The sequence below is a fragment of the Hypomesus transpacificus genome, chromosome 22 (genome assembly GCF_021917145.1).
Source record: "Hypomesus transpacificus isolate Combined female chromosome 22, fHypTra1, whole genome shotgun sequence".
In the NCBI taxonomy this organism is placed as follows: Eukaryota; Metazoa; Chordata; class Actinopteri; order Osmeriformes; family Osmeridae; genus Hypomesus; species Hypomesus transpacificus.
This window is the reverse complement of record NC_061081.1, coordinates 6,848,930-6,858,757: the sequence shown is the minus strand read 5'-3', so window position 1 is coordinate 6,858,757 and position 9,828 is coordinate 6,848,930.

Genomic DNA, 9,828 nt, shown 5'->3' with positions numbered 1-9,828 from the left:
GATTAGCAGAGATATAGAGAGCATCTGGTTAACAAAAAAACCTCGCTTTCTCTGTGCAACTTTTATAACTGAAGCTAAATCCAGATAACATTTGAAATAACTGTTTTGTGTTTCTTTCTTAAACAGCACATTACTTTTACACAATGAGTGGGTCATTGTGAATATTCGTTTTGATCCAACTCTCAAAATTTATTTCATTTTATTATCAGAATTCAGATCAATTTGGGTTTGCAAGGAAACCAAATTCTCAAAATGTCTCACAATAATAGCTTTTCCTAAGGAATTACCAGAGAGTCCGTCGGCATCACATACTGCCAATTTAGCTCTTTATTTTCATGGCAGTCATCTTGTCTATGGCTCAACTAGGTTCATGCAGGGGTGTCGATGCATCACATGCCCCACTGTGGAATGTTTGCTCGCTTGTTTAGTGCCACAAATGACACAGCATCCATACCTACAGGCCACACTTGATCTTTGACATCCTGTGACCCTCAGATCTTTGGCGTCTCTCGACAATGACACAAACAACTGAAAGGTTTGACCTTTAAAGAGGATACCATGGATGTTGAATAAAAAAAGTGGCAAAAAAACTAAACAACAAAATGGCTGCCAAAATGAGACACCTTGAGCTTCACTTCCTACTCTTCCACACTTTCTCCCCTTGATAACTACTTTTCCTGCTACCTTTCCTTCCCTAAATATCTAAAATTATATGAAGTGAGAGAGGAGTATAAAAAACAAGCATTGACGATGTATTTACTCCAGTTTAGGAAACTGCACAATGATGTTCTGCACACTGGTTTTGCACAAAACCGAGGGCTTGGTGATGGTTTTTTTCATCTCAGTTTCAAGAAGAGCTAGAAAGTAGCACGAAACAGAGTAAGCTATGTGCAAAACTACTCAAAGTGGCCTAGGCTGGGTTCACCCAAACTTTTATTTGTTTCATAGTTTTGTAATAATGATAATAGTTTTACAATTCCCTCCATTAATCTTCCTTGATTACAATGGTTCAGGCAGGAGGACTCAATATAGTATTTACACGTCCCCCTGCATGAACCAGCTCCGCTTGTTTCAACTCAAAACTGGTGGACCAGCAGATTGGTTCACTGTGATCGCACATCTTTCCAGGAATCCTGATTGGAACAGGTTAAAGAACCAGAGCTAGATGCATCTATGGTGGAAAAGGGCTGAAAGAGGACTATTTGGCTGTATGGGATTCTGAATTGAGTCTGAACTTGCACTGTGCTAATTCTGCCTTAAGAGGGCGACACACAGCTTCCACCACTCAATGTAGGCCTCAGAGACACACAGCTGTCTTGCACTGCCAGGCAGTAAACCTATTCAGTGTACCAATATAATTTTTTTAATGCTCAAACAAAACACGTAAGGTTAGATAAAAAAGAGAAAAAAAAGCCAGCTAAATAAATAGGGCAGATTACTTACGTTCCGACAAACAAGGTCACATCAAGGCATTTCTAATCATACAATGCAGTTTTTTTTACATAATTAACATTATCTCCTAAGGGGAATTAATCTCAGTCTGTCTGTGAAGCTAATTTACATAACAAACAAGGACTTTTCTTTCGTTAGCGATAGAATGGGCGGAGACATGAAGATCATAGGAGGTAAAGATCTGATGAAAAAAAGGCCAAGGGTATTTGTTAGGCTTGATGAACCATGGATCTATTTGGTTGCCAATGGTCATCCAGGCCATTACGAGGTCAATTTCTAAGACTATAGGGAGGAGATAAAAGTGGTTCTCTAGAGACACGGGCTGGGCTGATTTCAAAGGTTTTCACATCATCATCGATGGCAGAAACGTTCCCACTTCCTTTTTATTGCAGTAGCGTTCCCTCCCCCTCTCTCTTTGTCTCTGTTAGACAAAAAAAGTACCTTTGGAACAAGCCCACCTAGAATGCTGTGACTATTTTGAGAGTCTTGATTTAACAATGAAACACATGCAGACACGCCTACTACATCCTTATGCACTACATCCTCATGTACAATACTCATTCAGAAGCACATGTAACACTTCTTTACACACTCTCAATTGACCCCTCTAATCTCACATCTCCCTCTTTGCCACAGTGGGATGTTGATATGCTGCCTCAACTTCTCATATTCCATCACTTAAATTAAAAAACCACCCATCTCTCTCGCTCCCTTCTTCCCTCTCTCTTCTTTCTCTCTTCCATTCTGAGACATTCCATTCTGGGAAGGGTTCTCACCCTAACCCTGGCTGCATTCTCTCCCTCTTCACCATGCCTCATATTTGCCCTGTGTTTAGTCAGGCAGCCATCTTTTCTTTATCCCTTTTATTTTAAGAGATAAGACTTGTGCCTAGTTCCCTTTTTTGTTTCTCTCTCTCTCTCTTCAATCTGCCACAATCAAAATAACAGACTTCTTAGACAAGGGGCAACCTACAGTACTGTTTTTTCTCATTCTCTTTTTTTGTGACCCTGTCTCTCCTTCCCTCAGTGAGGTTGTGTGTGTGTGTGTGTGTGTGCGTGCGTGTACAGTAGGTGTGTCATGCTATTTAGCTAGTGCACACAGTTTAAGAGTCTCACGCATTCGCCGTGAGTCTCACGCATTTCAGCCATTTCTCACGCTCTCACACAACACCTTGTATTTCTCACACATTATTTACAACCATTTCTCACGCTGAGGGATAGTAAGGGATCATTTGGCCCGCTATGTACAATTAATGGACGAGGCGCAGGCATACTGAGATGATAGTTGTCTTGAGTTATACAGAGTAAAAAGCCAATCTGAAAACATAACCAGCCCCCTCGTCTTAGGGTTTAAAGTCAGTTGGCTCTTTAATTAATCATCTTATTCCACTCCTCTGTCATTCATCCTTCTTTAAGCCATTCCAAACCGTTCATGCGTTCCCATTTAACTCCTTCCTTTGTTTCCTATTGTTTTGTCTTTATTCCCATCATCTTGTTCTACAACTTGCATCTTGATTGCTCTCTATGCCTTCTCTCTTCTCCTTTACATCCCTTTGCTCTTCTCACCTCCCCCAACTTGCCTTCTTTACATTTTGCTCTACCCCCCCCCTCCTCCTTCCTCATCTCTCCTCCTTCATGTTCCAGAACTGTCACATAGCATTAGTGTGCAAGAGCGCTCAGCCCCTGCAGAAATAACAGACGCAGTACTGGCTGCTGCTGCACGGCCCCATTCTCCTGCTCCAGTTAGCTTTGGACAAAAAAGTCCCTGGTTCGCTCAGCTTGGGAAGGATGCCCACATTATTGTGTTCATGCCGGGCTCCCTGGTTACACAAGAGTGCCCTACTAAACTCAAGTGTCCTTTGGCAGGGCTCTTACGCTGTAGATGCTAGGTTGTGCATTAGCCTACGTGATGGGGAGATGAATTAGACAAGATAAAGCTCTATGCAGGATCTTTATACACACACCGTGTTTCAAATGATTATGCAAAATACATTTTTGTTTGTTTTTCCAGTAAAATTATGCTTTGTTTTTTTATCCTCGAGAATTACATGACAATGTGGATGTTATGGCAAATGGAAGAACTGATCATGACAACAAATACGTTGTTACAAATAATCATGCCGAATAGCGGTTTGAAAATATTCCCTGAACTCAAAACAGCAATCTATCACATGCTACATGGACTGATCATTGAAAAACACAATAAAAAAATATTTATAAAAGATTTACAGTTCAAGTACAACTCTCTCATCCATTGAACTTGTAAGCCCATGAATAGTTTCTGCCTTTCATTTGAGGATGCCAGTTTGCCTCCCAAAGCTGCTGTTTGGAGGTATAGTGCCACCCACCCTCACAGATCTTCCTTTAAGGATGCTCCACAGGTGCTCAGTAGGGTTGAGGTCAGAGGTCAGGGGATGATGGTGCATGTAATGATGCGTTATCCTGCATGTAAATACACAAATTGCACAATTGTTCCTTTCATACCATGGGAGAAAATGGTTGGTTGGCAACTCCACATATCTTGCCGAGGTCATTTTGACACCTTCAAGGACTCTTTTTTGTGGTTCATGTTGTTTTAATTTGTAAACGTGTATAACTGCATGCTCTTATGGGTCTTCCCTTTTGGCACTTGTTTAGTTTTTTTCACAATGTATGCTTCATGTTTTGGCTGCTTGCAATGTTTGGGACTACCTCGTTGTTATGATCAGTGACCTATGCTCTTTTGTAAAGCTCTCTCTTGGAAGTCGCTTTGGATAAAAGCGTCTGCTAAATGCATAAATGTAAATGTAAATGTAAGGGGACCTACCCTCTCACTTCCCAATATTCCAACCCAGATCTCCACTGCACCACCAACTTGCCGACATCACAGACTTGTTGGAACAGGATGGCCATTCACCAACCATGCAGAACTCCATCTATCTGGACCACAGCATTCATCTGTGATTAAAACTAATGTGTCTTCATGTATTTCAGACCCCAGTGAATATGTTTCTTTTTAGGAGCTTTGATCAGGGGTGGCCGAAATTCAGCTTTACGCCCAACTGCAAGCCTTTGGAAGATTCTGCAAAGAGAGGTTCTTGGTGCTCCAGAAACACCAGCAGCTTCAAATACCTGTTTGGTGCTCAAAAGTGTCTTTTATAGCTTCCCTTTATCACTAATTCGTCTGACTCCTTAATTCAAACCAAACCTAATAAACATTTTTAAAAGCGTGTACGGAGTACCTGTAGAAGCAACCCAGCCCAGACTATCGTTGAAAAGAAGCGTAAACTAGCAGAGCAGTGTTTTGAGTTGTGAGTATGCTGTGAGTATGTGAGATAAATAAATGCTGGAGCATTCTGAGTGTTTCTGTGTTAATGTACAGTATGTGTTTGAGCAAAGAACGAGGAATGTGGGCCCAGCCCAGTCATGCATGTAGAATCATCCTTTTCAGTGCTGTTGAGTGGAGAGAGCAGGAGGGTTAAACTGAGGCAAGCATGGGCCCTGTTGATTTAATTCACTTTAATCATATCCCAGTCCCATAGGGACTGTCCTCATCAGAGGACACAGTTCACCAAGCACACACACACACACACACGCACACACACGCACCCACACACACACACAGACTCAGCCTGCAATCTATAAGTTAACAGGCAAAAATTAACCAAAAGAAGAAGGTCATGTCCTGAGCTGAGGAGCATGGTCAGCATGCCCACACACGCGTGCAGCCAGCGCTGAGCTAAGAATAATCCAGCCTTAAAAGGGGCAGCGATGAGGAGAACATTTGGAACAAACCAGAGAAAAAGATAGGCACAAATTGAATTATGCCACAGCTGTGTAGGTCTGTGGGCTAAAACATAGACTCAATATGTCATGGGAAATTAAATCAGGAATGCCTCCCTCTCTGTGGTTGCTCTGCAGTGTAAATGCATGGGGCGATTTCTGGCGAGGTCAAACAGTTCTGGTGGGGCGTAAGGATGGTGATGTATGCAGGTTTGTGTGCATGTGTGTTTATTTGCAACGCTTGTGAGCTTGTTTATCCATTACTGAATGCATTTGGTACAGGCAATTTGTGTATTTTTGTTTCCTGCTGAGCATTTCAGAAACACCGTCAAAACTATTGAGCTGTGAAATGATGTGCAACAATGGGAATAAAATTAACAGTAAAATTAAAAGAGAGGAGGAGAATTAGAGGAGTGGAATTAAAATGGGGTAGGGTTAAGAATGAGTGTGCCCTGTACTGTGCACTCATTGGTCTAATGGGGATGTGAAGTTTCCAACGGGCTTGCATTCTGTCTAAACTCACAAGGTAAGAATCTGGACAGTAATCACTTGCATAGGTTTCACTTCAGTAATGCCATTTTGTTTAACATTTCCAAATGTATTTTCTGTAGGCTAATTATTTCAAACTGACATGCAGTAGCGTCTACACCACCTCTTCGCAAGTGAGGAAAACGTGATTTCTTTTGTGCTATGTGTTCATCACAATCAGTACATCAGTTAGTGCCTTATCATATGATCATATATGCTGTGTTATTATTCATATATCTGTGTTCCTACTGTTCCCTATTGTGTTCTGATCACAGTCACGGGTCTATGATATAGCTTAGTATCTGCCTAGAAAAACACCTGTTGGCTGTAAGTTATCTTTGTTTTTCCCTTTAACTATAAATGCTGTCTCTGACCTTCATGCCTTATAGAGATGGTACCACTGTGTGTCTGAACTGTTGAGGTGTTTATTAAACTTTCTCTCCAATCAGTTAATACTTCTAATCCCAGGACCTAAACTGATGGTCACACGGTTCCAGTGGAGATGGACAGAACTTTCCTCCACACAAGAATACATTAGATTGAACTGACCTTATTGCAGTGACTTAATTGTTCAACTGTAAACCGTCAACTATGTCACTTGGAAGACATTTATTGACATTAGGCTCCATGGCCTTCCTATTCAATGGAAGATATATTAGTGCAGTTTCTCCCTTGACTTGTCACACTCCCTCCTTTTCATTTCATGTAATTTCGCCCCCTATTCCCCCCCCCCCTTGTTCTTTCTCATCTAGTCTCACCCTATCTACAATTCAGGAAGAAAGTTCTAACAAATTCCAGGAGTATGTGTGTGTGTGTCTGGGGAGGGGAGTGAGTGAATGAACGAATGAATGAGTAAAGGAGAAAGAGAGAGAGTGTCTGCAAATGTGTGTTACTCCAGTACCAAATCATGACTAAGCAGTACATTTCCACAGACAGTACTGAAAGAGCAGGTGTCATCGTTCCTTACTTGTCTCAACTGTAATGACAAGTACATGTGAGAAAAAGCTGAACAAATGAATTCGAATAACAGACATTTCACACTGGGAACAATGTCTAGCAAAGCACAGGTAGCTATGAGAGTGGTAAATGGGGGGGCATGCTTTAAGAACTAAAACAACCGTAACACAACATAAGTTGAAGAGGAACATGACAAAAGTAAGATAGTGGAGGGAAGAAAAGGTATGAATCACCAGAGTCACCTCTCGCTTTCTCTATTTTTCAGACTGAAAAACGCTATCTAGTTCAGTGTCAGCGAGCTAAAAATACAAATTTCCTACTCAGCGAAGCCAGCACCCCCAAACAGCTTCAATAATTCAGGTCCATCTGAGAGGGACAGAGTGCAATACCATGTCCCTCTCTGGCACAGTCATCAAGGGACGGCTAGTACGTCCTTAGCTGGGGTACATGATGCTAATGACTTTGAGTCAACATAGCATGGCCTGAGTCAATACCAGTCGAAGTTCCAAAGCATTTTAAAACTTATTTTGCAGTTTGACAAACATCTATTGTCTTGCTTTAGTACATTATTTGGGGTAAAACAAATCAAGATTTGACTAATTTGTTAGGTTGTTTACCTTTTTAAACTTATTTAAACTGGCCAAATATTTGATTGAACATTTGATTTCTTACTGAGCTGATACTGCATGTGGGAATGAGAATTATTAATCGTGTTTCAGAGATTTGTGGTTTGCGCTGGCAGGTATGAAGAAACAGAGGTGTGTAAGAAAGTGCATGTTGACATACTGTGCACTGCAATTTCCTCACGTAATTAGTTTTCTTGCTCATTGTTATAATGTCTTCATCATGCCAAATGTAATGCAGTTGAGAAGTGATTTCCTACAGTGTCCTCTGTATTCACATTATTCTCCCCCTCCCCCTCGCTAACTTGCTTTCTCCTGGAAGGGTGGTGTGATGCAGTGATGAAAGCAAAGCTTACTCAGCCTAAAGTCCCCTGACCTTCTCAGAGCATGGCATAGCTCTGATGAGGGATGACAGGGCTGTCACTCTCATAGGTCAAGAGCATCATCTGTGGCGTTTTTATCCTGTCATAGTGTACAGCATTTGAACTGTTTTGTCTATGAAAAGTATGATTCTTGAAGCATAATGAAGCAAAAAACAACAAAAGTCTAATCTTGGTTAGTCTCCAGTTAAGACAGCTGTGGGGACATATTCTTCTCCATGTCATAGTGGAATTTGCCTGTCCTTCCCCGCAAAGAAAAGGCAGAAAGTTCAAAGAGGAGTAAAGGAGAAGCTAATCACTCCCCTCACTCCTTTGCGGCGGCACGCTCCCTAGGCTACACAATAAAGCTAAGATCCTTTCATGGCCGCCCTGTGGGTATGGGGGGGGCGGGGGATGGGGGGGAAGGACCAATCCACTAAAGTATCAAACCAAGCATGTAAGCAGAAGGAGTAGAAAGGTAGAGGGATGGGATTAGTCTCTTTCTGTCTCACACACACACACACAAGTGCATATCTGCGGAAAGTCATCGACCTCGTTACATAAAGTCCCATTTCAAATGTTTTTAAACACATACTGGCACGAGGCGGTTGGGGGATGACCTACTTATTTTCCCCATCACCACGATTAGGGGTGAGTGGGGGGCGGCGTGAGCGGGAGGTGGGAGGCAGGGGACGTACTTCCCAGGGCTTGCTCCAGGAGGTGCGTGTGTTATCTAAGAGGACAGTGATGGGCAGACCCCCACTGTCATGTGTGATTAAAGACGCTCTGACAGCTTCCTGTGACTGTGTAACCATAGCCTCTCGCACCCCTACGTAGCCACTTCTGACCCCCATTTCAAAATACTTCCATGATGCTTTAGCTCATGTAACATACCTACGTACCATGTAACTGCATCTATATGCATATGATAAAGAAAAATAATGGACAAATTCCCCCCAACTCACAGATATATGGTGAGCAAGTGTAAACTTGAAATTCCGCTGGGAAGGGGTATGTGTAAGGAAAGCATGTTTGTTTTTCGGAGAGACATACTGTATACAGAGACAAGCCCAGCTTTCACAAAAGCCTGTCTTTGTAATCACACACCCACACATATACAAATATTATCACATGTGAAAACAGATTGCTATATATCAAAATCTCGACCAAAAACTGTTAGCCTTCATTATGATATCCATGTAATTGAATGCTACATAATTGTTTTACTTCAATGTCTTTCTTCCACACCCAGTGGGTTACTCGGATAAACGCCATACATTTCTCAACATAGGTCTAAAATAGAAAAAGTCTGCAAGTTTATTCTCTACGTTACGCGGGGAAAAAAGGGTGCAAGAAAACTAACCCTTCAAGGTTTCAAACTATTAATTGGTTTAACCCCAGGGGTGTGGTAGCCCTTAGAGGAGAAGCTTTCAAGTCCACACAATCTGTAAAAGACAATTCACTCATACACACCACTGAAGTACTCTCTCCCTCATTTCCTTCCATCACTGTTCATGGGATCTAATCTATTTGATATAACATAATCCAACAACCACAGCAAATTCCAGGAAATAACTCGATGCAGCATAATTATTTATGATTTACCTATATTCCAAATCCCGGGTTGCAGGAATGATCAGCACATGCGAGTTTCAATATACAGCCTATATATATAATCTATGATTCCATCAAGTCTCCATGGTGGAATCATGTGTGAAAGAGATTTGGCAGCCCTCCATCCCTCCAGCCATCGCTCTGCCCAGACAGAGACACACATGGCTGTTAAGCAGCCTAGAACAGAGCTAACGAGTCAAGCACAGAAAGGGCAGAGTGCAGTCTGAAGAGATCGCAAGCACGTCGCCAAGAACATGTGCATTCTCTTTCTTCTGAACCGACTAATCAGCGCAACTTGGAAGACTAAAGCAGAAAGGGCCGAATGCTCTGAGAGCACAACTCAACTGTCACATACCTTCAGCCTCAGCGTGACTAACGAGCAACTTGACCATCGCTGTCAAATTAATTTGACGCCCGTCCAACAAGTCTCTGCACACCCCCACCCCCAGGATCTCTGCTGCTGCTGCGTTCATCTGCAAACACTGTATATACTGCTGCTGCTGCGTTCATCTGCAAACACTGTATATACTCGGC